The 14,078-nt window shown below is 51.6% G+C and overlaps 1 protein-coding gene across 2 annotated transcripts in view; it reads right to left on the bottom strand.

The window, feature by feature from the left end:
• The window catches only part of AEBP2 (AE binding protein 2), a 60,604-nt gene that overhangs the window by 36,461 nt on the left and 10,065 nt on the right, over window positions 1-14,078 (bottom strand). The gene's annotated exons all lie outside the window — the stretch shown is intronic.

Genomic DNA, 14,078 nt, shown 5'->3' with positions numbered 1-14,078 from the left:
TCTTCTGTATTACATTATGTGCTGGGGGGGGGTCTTCTGTATTACATTATGTGCTGGGGGGGGGGTCTTCTGTATTACATTATGTGCTGGGGGGTCTTCTGTATTACATTATGTGCTGGGGGGATCTTCTGTATTACATTATGTGCTGGGGGGGGGATCTTCTGTATTACATTATGTGCTGGGGGGGGGGGGTCTTCTGTATTACATTATGTGCTGGGGGGGGTCTTCTGTATTACATTATGTGCTGGGGGGGTCTTCTGTATTACATTATGTGCTGGGGGGGGGTCTTCTGTATTACATTATGTGCTGGGGGGGTCTTCTGTATTACATTATGTGCTGGGGGGGGGTCTTCTGTATTACATTATGTGCTGGGGGGGTCTTCTGTATTACATTATGTGCTGGGGGGGGTCTTCTGTATTACATTATGTGCTGGGGGGGGTCTTCTGTATTACATTATGTGCTGGGGGGGGTCTTCTGTATTACATTATGTGCTGGGGGGGGTCTTCTGTATTACATTATGTGCTGGGGGGGTCTTCTGTATTACATTATGTGCTGGGGGGGGGTCTTCTGTATTACATTATGTGCTGGGGGGGGGTCTTCTGTATTACATTATGTGCTGGGGGGGGGTCTTCTGTATTACATTATGTGCTGGGGGGGGTCTTCTGTATTACATTATGTGCTGGGGGGTCTTCTGTATTACATTATGTGCTGGGGGGTCTTCTGTATTACATTATGTGCTGGGGGGGGTCTTCTGTATTACATTATGTGCTGGGGGGGGTCTTCTGTATTACATTATGTGCTGGGGGGGGGTCTTCTGTATTACATTATGTGCTGGGGGGGTCTTCTGTATTACATTATGTGCTGGGGGGGTCTTCTGTATTACATTATGTGCTGGGGGGGGTCTTCTGTATTACATTATGTGCTGGGGGGGGTCTTCTGTATTACATTATGTGCTGGGGGGGGGTCTTCTGTATTACATTATGTGCTGGGGGGGGGTCTTCTGTATTACATTATGTGCTGGGGGGGGGTCTTCTGTATTACATTATGTGCTGGGGGGGGGGGTCTTCTGTATTACATTATGTGCTGGGGGGGGGGGTCTTCTGTATTACATTATGTGCTGGGGGGTCTTCTGTATTACATTATGTGCTGGGGGGTCTTCTGTATTACATTATGTGCTGGGGGGGGTCTTCTGTATTACATTATGTGCTGGGGGGGGTCTTCTGTATTACATTATGTGCTGGGGGGGGGTCTTCTGTATTACATTATGTGCTGGGGGGGGTGTCTTCTGTATTACATTATGTGCTGGGGGGGGTCTTCTGTATTACATTATGTGCTGGAGGGGTCTTCTGTATTACATTATGTGCTGGGGGGGTCTTCTGTATTACATTATGTGCTGGGGGGGTCTTCTGTATTACATTATGTGCTGGGGGGGTCTTCTGTATTACATTATGTGCTGGGGGGGGTCTTCTGTATTACATTATGTGCTGGGGGGGGTCTTCTGTATTACATTATGTGCTGGGGGGGGTCTTCTGTATTACATTATGTGCTGGGGGGGTCTTCTGTATTACATTATGTGCTGGGGGGGTCTTCTGTATTACATTATGTGCTGGGGGGTCTTCTGTATTACATTATGTGCTGGGGGGGTCTTCTGTATTACATTATGTGCTGGGGGGGTCTTCTGTATTACATTATGTGCTGGGGGGTCTTCTGTATTACATTATGTGCTGGGGGGGTCTTCTGTATTACATTATGTGCTGGGGGGGAGGTCTTCTGTATTACATTATGTGCTGGGGGGGTCTTCTGTATTACATTATGTGCTGGGGGGGTCTTCTGTATTACATTATGTGCTGGGGGGGGTCTTCTGTATTACATTATGTGCTGGGGGGGTCTTCTGTATTACATTATGTGCTGGGGGGTCTTCTGTATTACATTATGTGCTGGGGGGGTCTTCTGTATTACATTATGTGCTGGGGGGTCTTCTGTATTACATTATGTGCTGGGGGGTCTTCTGTATTACATTATGTGCTGGGGGGGTCTTCTGTATTACATTATGTGCTGGGGGGGGGGGTCTTCTGTATTACATTATGTGCTGGGGGGGGGGGTCTTCTGTATTACATTATGTGCTGGGGGGGGGGGGTCTTCTGTATTACATTATGTGCTGGGGGGGGGTCTTCTGTATTACATTATGTGCTGGGGGGTCTTCTGTATTACATTATGTGCTGGGGGGGGTCTTCTGTATTACATTATGTGCTGGGGGGTCTTCTGTATTACATTATGTGCTGGGGGGTCTTCTGTATTACATTATGTGCTAAGGGGGGTCTTCTGTATTACATTATGTGCTGGGGGGGGTCTTCTGTATTACATTATGTGCTGGGGGGGTCTTCTGTATTACATTATGTGCTGGGGGGGTCTTCTGTATTACATTATGTGCTGGGGGGGTCTTCTGTATTACATTATGTGCTGGGGGGGGTCTTCTGTATTACATTATGTGCTGGGGGGGTCTTCTGTATTACATTATGTGCTGGGGGGGTCTTCTGTATTACATTATGTGCTGGGGGGGGTCTTCTGTATTACATTATGTGCTGGGGGGGTCTTCTGTATTACATTATGTGCTGGGGGGTCTTCTGTATTACATTATGTGCTGGGGGGGGTCTTCTGTATTACATTATGTGCTGGGGGGGTCTTCTGTATTACATTATGTGCTGGGGGGGTCTTCTGTATTACATTATGTGCTGGGGGGGGTCTTCTGTATTACATTATGTGCTGGGGGGTCTTCTGTATTACATTATGTGCTGGGGGGGGTCTTCTGTATTACATTATGTGCTGGGGGGTCTTCTGTATTACATTATGTGCTGGGGGGGTCTTCTGTATTACATTATGTGCTGGGGGGGGGTCTTCTGTATTACATTATGTGCTGGGGGGTCTTCTGTATTACATTATGTGCTGGGGGGTCTTCTGTATTACATTATGTGCTGGGGGGGTCTTCTGTATTACATTATGTGCTGGGGGGGGTCTTCTGTATTACATTATGTGCTGGGGGGGGGTCTTCTGTATTACATTATGTGCTGGGGGGGTCTTCTGTATTACATTATGTGCTGGGGGGGTCTTCTGTATTACATTATGTGCTGGGGGGGTCTTCTGTATTACATTATGTGCTGGGGGGGGGGTCTTCTGTATTACATTATGTGCTGGGGGGGGTCTTCTGTATTACATTATGTGCTGGGGGGTCTTCTGTATTACATTATGTGCTGGGGGGTCTTCTGTATTACATTATGTGCTGGGGGGTCTTCTGTATTACATTATGTGCTGGGGGGTCTTCTGTATTACATTATGTGCTGGGGGGTCTTCTGTATTACATTATGTGCTGGGGGGTCTTCTGTATTACATTATGTGCTGGGGGGTCTTCTGTATTACATTATGTGCTGGGGGGTCTTCTGTATTACATTATGTGCTGGGGGTGTAGCAGGACTCGCGCAGCGCGGATCCTGTGATGTTTCGTCTAATGCAGCGACACAGAAAGGGATAAACACAGTTATTACAAGACATGGGAAGCGGCTGCACACTGTGACGACACTGCAGCTCTGCAATGACATCACTTATTCACCCCATTACTGCATTGGCCAATCAGAGTAGAGCCTGGAACAAGCTACAACCAATCACCAGACAGGATCATCCAGAGAGAAGACTGAGAGGTGATGACATCACAGACAGCGGCCAAAGGGGGCGCCACATACACCAGCACTACTGCCCCCCAAACTACTGCCCCCCAAACTACTGCCCCCTGTACTACTGCCCCCTGTACTACTGCCCCCCGTACTACTGCCCCCCGTACTACTGCCCCCTGTACTACTGCCCCCTGTACTACTGCCCCCTGCACTACTGCCCCCTGCACTACTGCCCCCCGCACTACTGCCCCCCGCACTACTGCCCCCCGCACTACTGCCCCCCAAACTACTGCCCCCTGTACTACTGCCCCCTGCACTACTGCCCCCTGTACTACTGCCCCCCGTACTACTGCCCCCCGCACTACTGCCCCACGCACTACTGCCCCCTGTACTACTGCCCCCCGTACTACTGCCCCCCGCACTACTGCCCCCCGCACTACTGCCCCCCGCACTACTGCCCCCCGCACTACTGCCCCACGCACTACTGCCCCACGCACTACTGCCCCCTGTACTACTGCCCCCTGCACTACTGCCCCCTGCACTACTGCCCCCCGCACTACTGCCCCCCGCACTACTGCCCCCCCACTACTGCCCCCCCCACTACTGCCCCCCACACTACTGCCCCCACACTACTGCCCCCGTACTACTGCCCCCCGTACTACTGCCCCCCGCACTACTGCCCCCTGTACTACTGCCCCCCGCACTACTGCCCCCCGCACTACTGCCCCCCGCACTACTGCCCCTGTACTACTGCCCCCCACACTACTGCCCCCCACACTACTGCCCCCCACACTACTGCCCCCCGCACTACTGCCCCCCGCACTACTGCCCCCCGCACTACTGCCCCCCGTACTACTGGCCCCCGCACTACTGCCCCCTGTACTACTGGCCCCCGTACTACTGCCCCCCGTACTACTGCCCCCCGCACTACTGCCCCCCGCACTACTGCCCCCCGCACTACTGCCCCCCGCACTACTGCCCCCCCGCACTACTGCCCCCCGCACTACTGCCCCCTGTACTACTGCCCCCCGTACTATACCCCAGAGCTGCACTACTGCCCCCCTGTACTACTGCCCCCTGCACTACTGCCCCCCGTACTACTGCCCCCCGTACTACTGCCCCAGAGCTGCACTACTGCCCCCCCGCATTACTGCCCCCTGTACTATACCCCCCGCACTACTGCCCCCCGTACTACTGCCACCCGCACTATACCCCAGAGCTGCACTACTGCCCCTCCGCACTACTGCCCCCATGCATTACTGCCCCCTGTACTATACCCCAGAGCTGCACTACTGCCCCCCGCACTACTGCCCCCTGTACTATACCCCAGAGCTGCACTACTGCCCCTCCGCACTACTGCCCCCTGTACTACTGCCCCCGCATTACTGCCCCCTGTACTATACCCCCCGCACAACTGCCCCCTGTACTATACCCCAGAGCTGCACTACTGCCCCCCGCACTACTGCCCCCCCGCACAACTGCCCCCCCGCACAACTGCCCCCTGCACAACTGCCCCCTGCACTATACCCCAGAGCTGCACTACTGCCCCCTGCACTATACCCCAGAGCTGCACTACTGCCCCCTGTACTATACCCCCCGCACTACTGCCCCCTGTACTATACCCCAGAGCTGCACTACTGCCCCCTGTACTACTGCCCCCTGCACTATACCCCAGAGCTGCACTACTGCCCCCCGCACTATACCCCAGAGCTGCACTACTGCCCCCTGCACTATACCCCAGAGCTGCACTACTGCCCCCTGCACTATACCCCAGAGCTGCACTACTGCCCCCCGCACTATACCCCAGAGCTGCACTACTGCCCCCTGCACTATACCCCAGAGCTGCACTACTGCCCCCTGTACTACTGCCCCCTGCACTATACCCCAGAGCTGCACTACTGCCCCTCCGCACTACTGCCCCCTGTACTACTGCCCCCTGTACTACTGCCCCCCCGCACTACTGCCCCCTGCACTACTGCCCCCCCGTACTACTGCCCCCTGTACTACACCCCAGAGCTGCACTACTGCCCCCCGCACTACTGCCCCCTGCACTACTGCCCCCTGCACTATACCCCAGAGCTGCACTACTGCCCCCTGTACTATACCCCAGAGCTGCACTACTGCCCCCTGCACTACTGCCCCCCGCACTATACCCCAGAGCTGCACTACTGCCCCCCGCACTATACCCCAGAGCTGCACTACTGCCCCCCTGTACTACTGCCCCCCCGTACTATACCCCCTGTACTATACCCCAGAGCTGCACTACTGCCCCCTGCACTACTGCCCCCCGCACTACTGCCCCCTGTACAATACCCCCCGCACTACTGCCCCCTGTACAATACCCCCGCACTACTGCCCCCTGTACTATACCCCAGAGCTGCACTACTGCCCCCGCACTACTGCCCCTCCGCACTACTGCCCCCCGCATTACTGCCCCCTGTACTATACCCCCCGCACTACTGCCCCCTGCACTACTGCCCCCCCGCATTACTGCCCCCTGTACTATACCCCAGAGCTGCACTACTGCCCCCCGCACTACTGCCCCCCGCACTATACCCCAGAGCTGCACTACTGCCCCCCGCACTACTGCCCCCCCGCACTACTGCCCCCTGTACTATACCCCAGAGCTGCACTACTGCCCCCCGCACTACTGCCCCCCGCACTACTGCCCCCTGTACTATACCCCCCGCACTACTGCCCCCTGTACTATACCCCACAGCTGCACTACTGCCCCCCGCACTACTGCCCCCGCACTACTGCCCCCTGTACTATACCCCCCGCACTACTGCCCCCTGTACTATACCCCACAGCTGCACTACTGCCCCCTGTACTATACCCCAGAGCTGCATTACTGCCCCCTGCATTACTGCCCCCTGCACTACTGCCCCCTGTACTATACCCCCCGCACTACTGCCCCCTGTACTATACCCCAGAGCTGCACTACTGCCCCCCCGCATTACTGCCCCCTGTACTACTGCCCCCTGTACTACTGCCCCCTGTACTATACCCCCCTCACTACTGCCCCCTGTACTATACCCCTGAGCTGCACTACTGCCCCCCGCATTACTGCCCCCTGTACTATACCCCAGAGCTGCACTACTGCCCCTCCGCACTACTGCCCCCTGTACTATACCCCAGAGCTGCACTACTGCCCCCTGTACTATACCCCAGAGCTGCACTACTGCCCCCTGTACTATACCCCAGAGCTGCACTACTGCCCCCTGTACTACTGCCCCCCCGTACTACTGCCCCCTGCACTACTGCCCCCTGTACTATACCCCCCGCACTACTGCCCCCTGTACTATACCCCAGAGCTGCACTACTGCCTCCGCACTACTGCCCCCTGCACTACTGCCCCCTGTACTATACCCCAGAGCTGCACTACTGCCCCCTGTACTATACCCCAGAGCTGCACTACTGCCCCCTGTACTATACCCCAGAGCTGCACTACTGCCCCCTGTACTATACCCCAGAGCTGCACTACTGCCCCCTGTACTATACCCCAGAGCTGCACTACTGCCCCCTGTACTACTGCCCCCCCGTACTACTGCCCCCTGCACTACTGCCTCCCCGCACTACTGCCTCCCCGCACTACTGCCCCCCTGTACTACTGCCCCCCCGTACTATACCCCAGAGCTGCACTACTGCCCCCTGTACTACTGCCCCCCCGTACTACTGCCTCCCCGCACTACTGCCTCCCCGCACTACTGCCCCCCGCACTACTGCCCCCCGCACTACTGCCCCCCGCACTACTGCCCCCCCGTACTATACCCCAGAGCTGCACTACTGCCCCCGCACTACTGCCCCCTGCACTACTACCCCCCGCACTAATGCCCCCTGCACTATACCCCAGAGCTGCACTACTGCCCCCCGCACTACTGCCCCCTGTACTATACCCCAGAGCTGCACTACTGCCCCCTGTACTACTGCCCCCCCGTACTACTGCCCCCTGCACTACTGCCTCCCCGCACTACTGCCCCCCTGTGCTACTGCCCCCCCGTACTATACCCCAGAGCTGCACTACTGCCCCCTGTACTACTGCCCCCCTGTACTACTGCCTCCCCGCACTACTGCCTCCCCGCACTACTGCCTCCCCGCACTACTGCCTCCCCGCACTACTGCCCCCCCGCACTACTGCCCCCCCGTACTATACCCCAGAGCTGCACTACTGCCCCCTGTACTACTGCCCCCGCACTACTGCCCCCTGCACTACTACCCCCCGCACTAATGCCCCCTGCACTATACCCCAGAGCTGCACTACTGCCCCCCGCACTACTGCCCCCTGTACTATACCCCAGAGCTGCACTACTGCCCCCTGTACTATACCCCCCGCACTACTGCCCCCTGTACTATACCCCAGAGCTGCACTACTGCCCCCCCGCATTACTGCCCCCTGTACTATACCCCAGAGCTGCACTACTGCCCCTCCGCACTAATGCCCCCCCGCATTACTGCCCCCTGTACTATACCCCAGAGCTGCACTACTGCCCCTCTGCACTACTGCCCCCCGCACTACTGCCCCCTGTACTACTGCCCCCCGCACTACTGCCCCCCGCACTACTGCCCCCTGTACTATACCCCAGAGCTGCACTACTGCCCCCCGCACTACTGCCCCCCGCACTACTGCCCCCTGTACTATACCCCCCGCACTACTGCCCCTCCGCACTACTGCCCCCCGCACTACTGCCCCCCGCACTACTGCCCCCCGCACTACTGCCCCCTGCACTACTACCCCCCGCACTATACCCCAGAGCTGCACTACTGCCCCCTCTACTATACCCCAGAGCTGCACTACTGCCCCTGCACTTTACCCCAGAGCTGCACTACTGCCCCCTGCACTATACCCCAGAGCTGCACTCACTATTCTGCTGCTGGTGCAGTCACTGTGTACATACATGACATTACTTATCCTGTACTGATCCTGAGTTACATCCTGTATTATACCCCAGAGCTGCACTCACTATTCTGCTGCTGGTGCAGTCACTGTGTACATACATGACATTACTTATCCTGTACTGATCCTGAGTTACATCCTGTATTATACCCCAGAGCTGCACTCACTATTCTGCTGCTGGTGCAGTCACTGTGTACATACATGACATTACTTATCCTGTACTGATCCTGAGTTACATCCTGTACTATACTCCAGAGCTGCACTCACTATTCTGCTGCTGGTGCAGTCACTGTGTACATACATGACATTACTTATCCTGTACTGATCCTGAGTTACATCCTGTGTTATACCCCAGAGCTGCACTCACTATTCTGCTGCTGGTGCAGTCACTGTGTACATACATGACATTACTTATCCTGTACTGATCCTGAGTTACATCCTGTATTATACTCCAGAGCTGCACTCACTATTCTGCTGCTGGTGCAGTCACTGTGTACATACATGACATTACTTATCCTGTACTGATCCTGAGTTACATCCTGTATTATACTCCAGAGCTGCACTCACTATTCTGCTGCTGGTGCAGTCACTGTACATACATGACATTACTTATCCTGTACTGATCCTGAGTTACATCCTGTATTATACCCCAGAGCTGCACTCACTATTCTGCTGCTGGTGCAGTCACTGTGTACATACATGACATTACTTATCCTGTACTGATCCTGAGTTACATCCTGTATTATACCCCAGAGCTGCACTCACTATTCTGCTGCTGGTGCAGTCACTGTGTACATACATGACATTACTTATCCTGTACTGATCCTGAGTTACATCCTGTATTATACTCCAGAGCTGCACTCACTATTCTGCTGCTGGAGCAGTCACTGTGTACATACATGACATTACTTATCCTGTACTGATCCTGAGTTACATCCTGTATTATACCCCAGAGCTGCACTCACTATTCTGCTGCTGGTGCAGTCACTGTGTACATACATGACATTACTTATCCTGTACTGATCCTGAGTTACATCATGTATTATACCCCAGAGCTGCACTCACTATTCTGCTGCTGGTGCAGTCACTGTGTACATACATGACATTACTTATCCTGTACTGATCCTGAGTTACATCCTGTATTATACCCCAGAGCTGCACTCACTATTCTGCTGCTGGTGCAGTCACTGTGTACATACATGACATTACTTATCCTGTCCTGATCCTGAGTTACATCCTGTATTATACTCCAGAGCTGCACTCACTATTCTGCTGCCGGTGCAGTCACTGTGTACATACATGACATTACTTATCCTGAGTTACATCCTGTATTATACCCCAGAGCTGCACTCACTATTCTGCTGCTGGTGCAGTCACTGTGTACATACATGACATTACTTATCCTGTACTGATCCTGAGTTACATCCTGTATTATACCCCAGAGCTGCACTCACTATTCTGCTGCTGGTGCAGTCACTGTGTACATACATGACATTACTTATCCTGTACTGATCCTGAGTTACATCCTGTATTATACCCCAGAGCTGCACTCACTATTCTGCTGCCGGTGCAGTCACTGTGTACATACATGACATTACTTATCCTGTACTGATCCTGAGTTACATCCTGTGTTATACTCCAGAGCTGCACTCACTATTCTGCTGCTGGTGCAGTCACTGTGTACATACATGACATTACTTATCCTGTACTGATCCTGAGTTACATCCTGTATTATACTCCAGAGCTGCACTCACTATTCTGCTGCTGGAGCAGTCACTGTGTACATACATGACATTACTTATCCTGTCCTGATCCTGAGTTACATCCTGTATTATACTCCAGAGCTGCACTCACTATTCTGCTGCCGGTGCAGTCACTGTGTACATACATGACATTACTTATCCTGTACTGATCCTGAGTTACATCCTGTATTATACCCCAGAGCTGCACTCACTATTCTGCTGCTGGTGCAGTCACTGTGTACATACATGACATTACTTATCCTGTACTGATCCTGAGTTACATCCTGTATTATACTCCAGAGCTGCACTCACTATTCTGCTGCTGGTGCAGTCACTGTGTACATACATGACATTACTTATCCTGTACTGATCCTGAGTTACATCCTGTATTATACCCCAGAGCTGCACTCACTATTCTGCTGCTGGTGCAGTCACTGTGTACATACATGACATTACTTATCCTGTACTGATCCTGAGTTACATCCTGTATTATACCCCAGAGCTGCACTCACTATTCTGCTGTGTACATACATGACATTACTTATCCTGTACTGATCCTGAGTTACATCCTGTATTATACCCCAGAGCTGCACTCACTATTCTGCTGCTGGTGCAGTCACTGTGTACATACATGACATTACTTATCCTGTACTGATCCTGAGTTACATCCTGTATTATACCCCAGAGCTGCACTCACTATTCTGCTGCTGGTGCAGTCACTGTGTACATACATGACATTACTTATCCTGTACTGATCCTGAGTTACATCCTGTATTATACCCCAGAGCTGCACTCACTATTCTGCTGCTGGTGAAGTCACTGTGTACATACATGACATTACTTATCCTGTACTGATCCTGAGTTACATCCTGTATTATACTCCAGAGCTGCACTCACTATTCTGCTGCTGGAGCAGTCACTGTGTACATACATGACATTACTTATCCTGTCCTGATCCTGAGTTACATCCTGTATTATACTCCAGAGCTGCACTCACTATTCTGCTGCCGGTGCAGTCACTGTGTACATACATGACATTACTTATCCTGTACTGATCCTGAGTTACATCCTGTACTATACCCCAGAGCTGCACTCACTATTCTGCTGCTGGTGCAGTCACTGTGTACATACATGACATTACTTATCCTGTACTGATCCTGAGTTACATCCTGTATTATACCCCAGAGCTGCACTCACTATTCTGCTGCTGGTGCAGTCACTGTGTACATACATGACATTACTTATCCTGTACTGATCCTGAGTTACATCCTGTATTATACTCCAGAGCTGCACTCACTATTCTGCTGCTGGAGCAGTCACTGTGTACATACATGACATTACTTATCCTGTCCTGATCCTGAGTTACATCCTGTATTATACCCCAGAGCTGCACTCACTATTCTGCTGCTGGTGCAGTCACTGTGTACATACATGACATTACTTATCCTGTACTGATCCGGAGTTACATCCTGTATTATACCCCAGAGCTGCACTCACTATTCTGCTGCCGGTGCAGTCACTGTGTACATACATGACATTACTTATCCTGTACTGATCCTGAGTTACATCCTGTATTATACTCCAGAGCTGCACTCACTATTCTGCTGCTGGTGCAGTCACTATGTACATACATGACATTACTTATCCTGTACTGATCCTGAGTTACATCCTGTATTATACTCCAGAGCTGCACTCACTATTCTGCTGCTGGTGCAGTCACTGTGTACATACATGACATTACTTATCCTGTACTGATCCTGAGTTACATCCTGTATTATACTCCAGAGCTGCACTCACTATTCTGCTGCTGGTGCAGTCACTGTGTACATACATGACATTACTTATCCTGTACTGATCCTGAGTTACATCCTGTATTATACCCCAGAGCTGCACTCACTATTCTGCTGCTGGTGCAGTCACTGTGTACATACATGACATTACTTATCCTGTACTGATCCTGAGTTACATCCTGTATTATACTCCAGAGCTGCACTCACTATTCTGCTGCTGGTGCAGTCACTGTACATACATGACATTACTTATCCTGTACTGATCCTGAGTTACATCCTGTATTATACCCCAGAGCTGCACTCACTATTCTGCTGCTGGTGCAGTCACTATGTACATACATGACATTACTTATCCTGTACTGATCCTGAGTTACATCCTGTGTTATACTCCAGAGCTGCACTCACTATTCTGCTGCTGGTGCAGTCACTGTGTACATACATGACATTACTTATCCTGTACTGATCCTGAGTTACATCCTGTATTATACTCCAGAGCTGCACTCACTATTCTGCTGCTGGTGCAGTCACTGTGTACATACATGACATTACTTATCCTGTACTGATCCTGAGTTACATCCTGTATTATACCCCAGAGCTGCACTCACTATTCTGCTGCTGGTGCAGTCACTGTGTACATACATGACATTACTTATCCTGTACTGATCCTGAGTTACATCCTGTATTATACTCCAGAGCTGCACTCACTATTCTGCTGCTGGTGCAGTCACTGTGTACATACATGACATTACTTATCCTGTACTGATCCTGAGTTACATCCTGTATTATACCCCAGAGCTGCACTCACTATTCTGCTGCTGGTGCAGTCACTGTGTACATACATGACATTACTTATCCTGTACTGATCCTGAGTTACATCCTGTATTATACCCCAGAGCTGCACTCACTATTCTGCTGCTGGTGCAGTCACTGTGTACATACATGACATTACTTATCCTGTACTGATCCTGAGTTACATCCTGTATTATACTCCAGAGCTGCACTCACTATTCTGCTGCTGGTGCAGTCACTGTGTACATACATGACATTACTTATCCTGTACTGATCCTGAGTTACATCCTGTATTATACCCCAGAGCTGCACTCACTATTCTGCTGCTGGTGCAGTCACTGTACATACATGACATTACTTATCCTGTACTGATCCTGAGTTACATCCTGTATTATACTCCAGAGCTGCACTCACTATTCTGCTGCTGGTGCAGTCACTGTGTACATACATGACATTACTTATCCTGTACTGATCCTGAGTTACATCCTGTATTATACCCCAGAGCTGCACTCACTATTCTGCTGCTGGTGCAGTCACTGTGTACATACATGACATTACTTATCCTGTACTGATCCTGAGTTACATCCTGTATTATATCCCAGAGCTGCACTCACTATTCTGCTGCTGCTGCAGTCACTGTGTACATACATGACATTACTTATCCTGTACTGATCCTGAGTTACATCCTGTATTATACCCCAGAGCTGCACTCACTATTCTGCTGCTGGTGCAGTCACTGTGTACATACATGACATTACTTATCCTGTACTGATCCTGAGTTACATCCTGTATTATACCCCAGAGCTGCACTCACTATTCTGCTGCTGGTGCAGTCACTGTGTACATACATGACATTACTTATCCTGTACTGATCCTGAGTTACATCCTGTATTATACCCCAGAGCTGCACTCACTATTCTGCTGCTGGTGCAGTCACTGTGTACATACATGACATTACTTATCCTGTACTGATCCTGAGTTACATCCTGTATTATACCCCAGAGCTGCACTCACTATTCTGCTGCTGGTGCAGTCACTGTGTACATACATGACATTACTTATCCTGTACTGATCCTGAGTTACATCCTGTATTATACCCCAGAGCTGCACTCACTATTCTGCTGCTGGTGCAGTCACTGTGTACATACATGACATTACTTATCCTGTACTGATCCTGAGTTACATCCTGTATTATACT

Source organism: Engystomops pustulosus, chromosome 4 (genome assembly GCF_040894005.1).
Source record: "Engystomops pustulosus chromosome 4, aEngPut4.maternal, whole genome shotgun sequence".
NCBI classification, from domain to species: Eukaryota; Metazoa; Chordata; class Amphibia; order Anura; family Leptodactylidae; genus Engystomops; species Engystomops pustulosus.
This window is presented reverse-complemented; position numbering and strand designations above follow the sequence as displayed.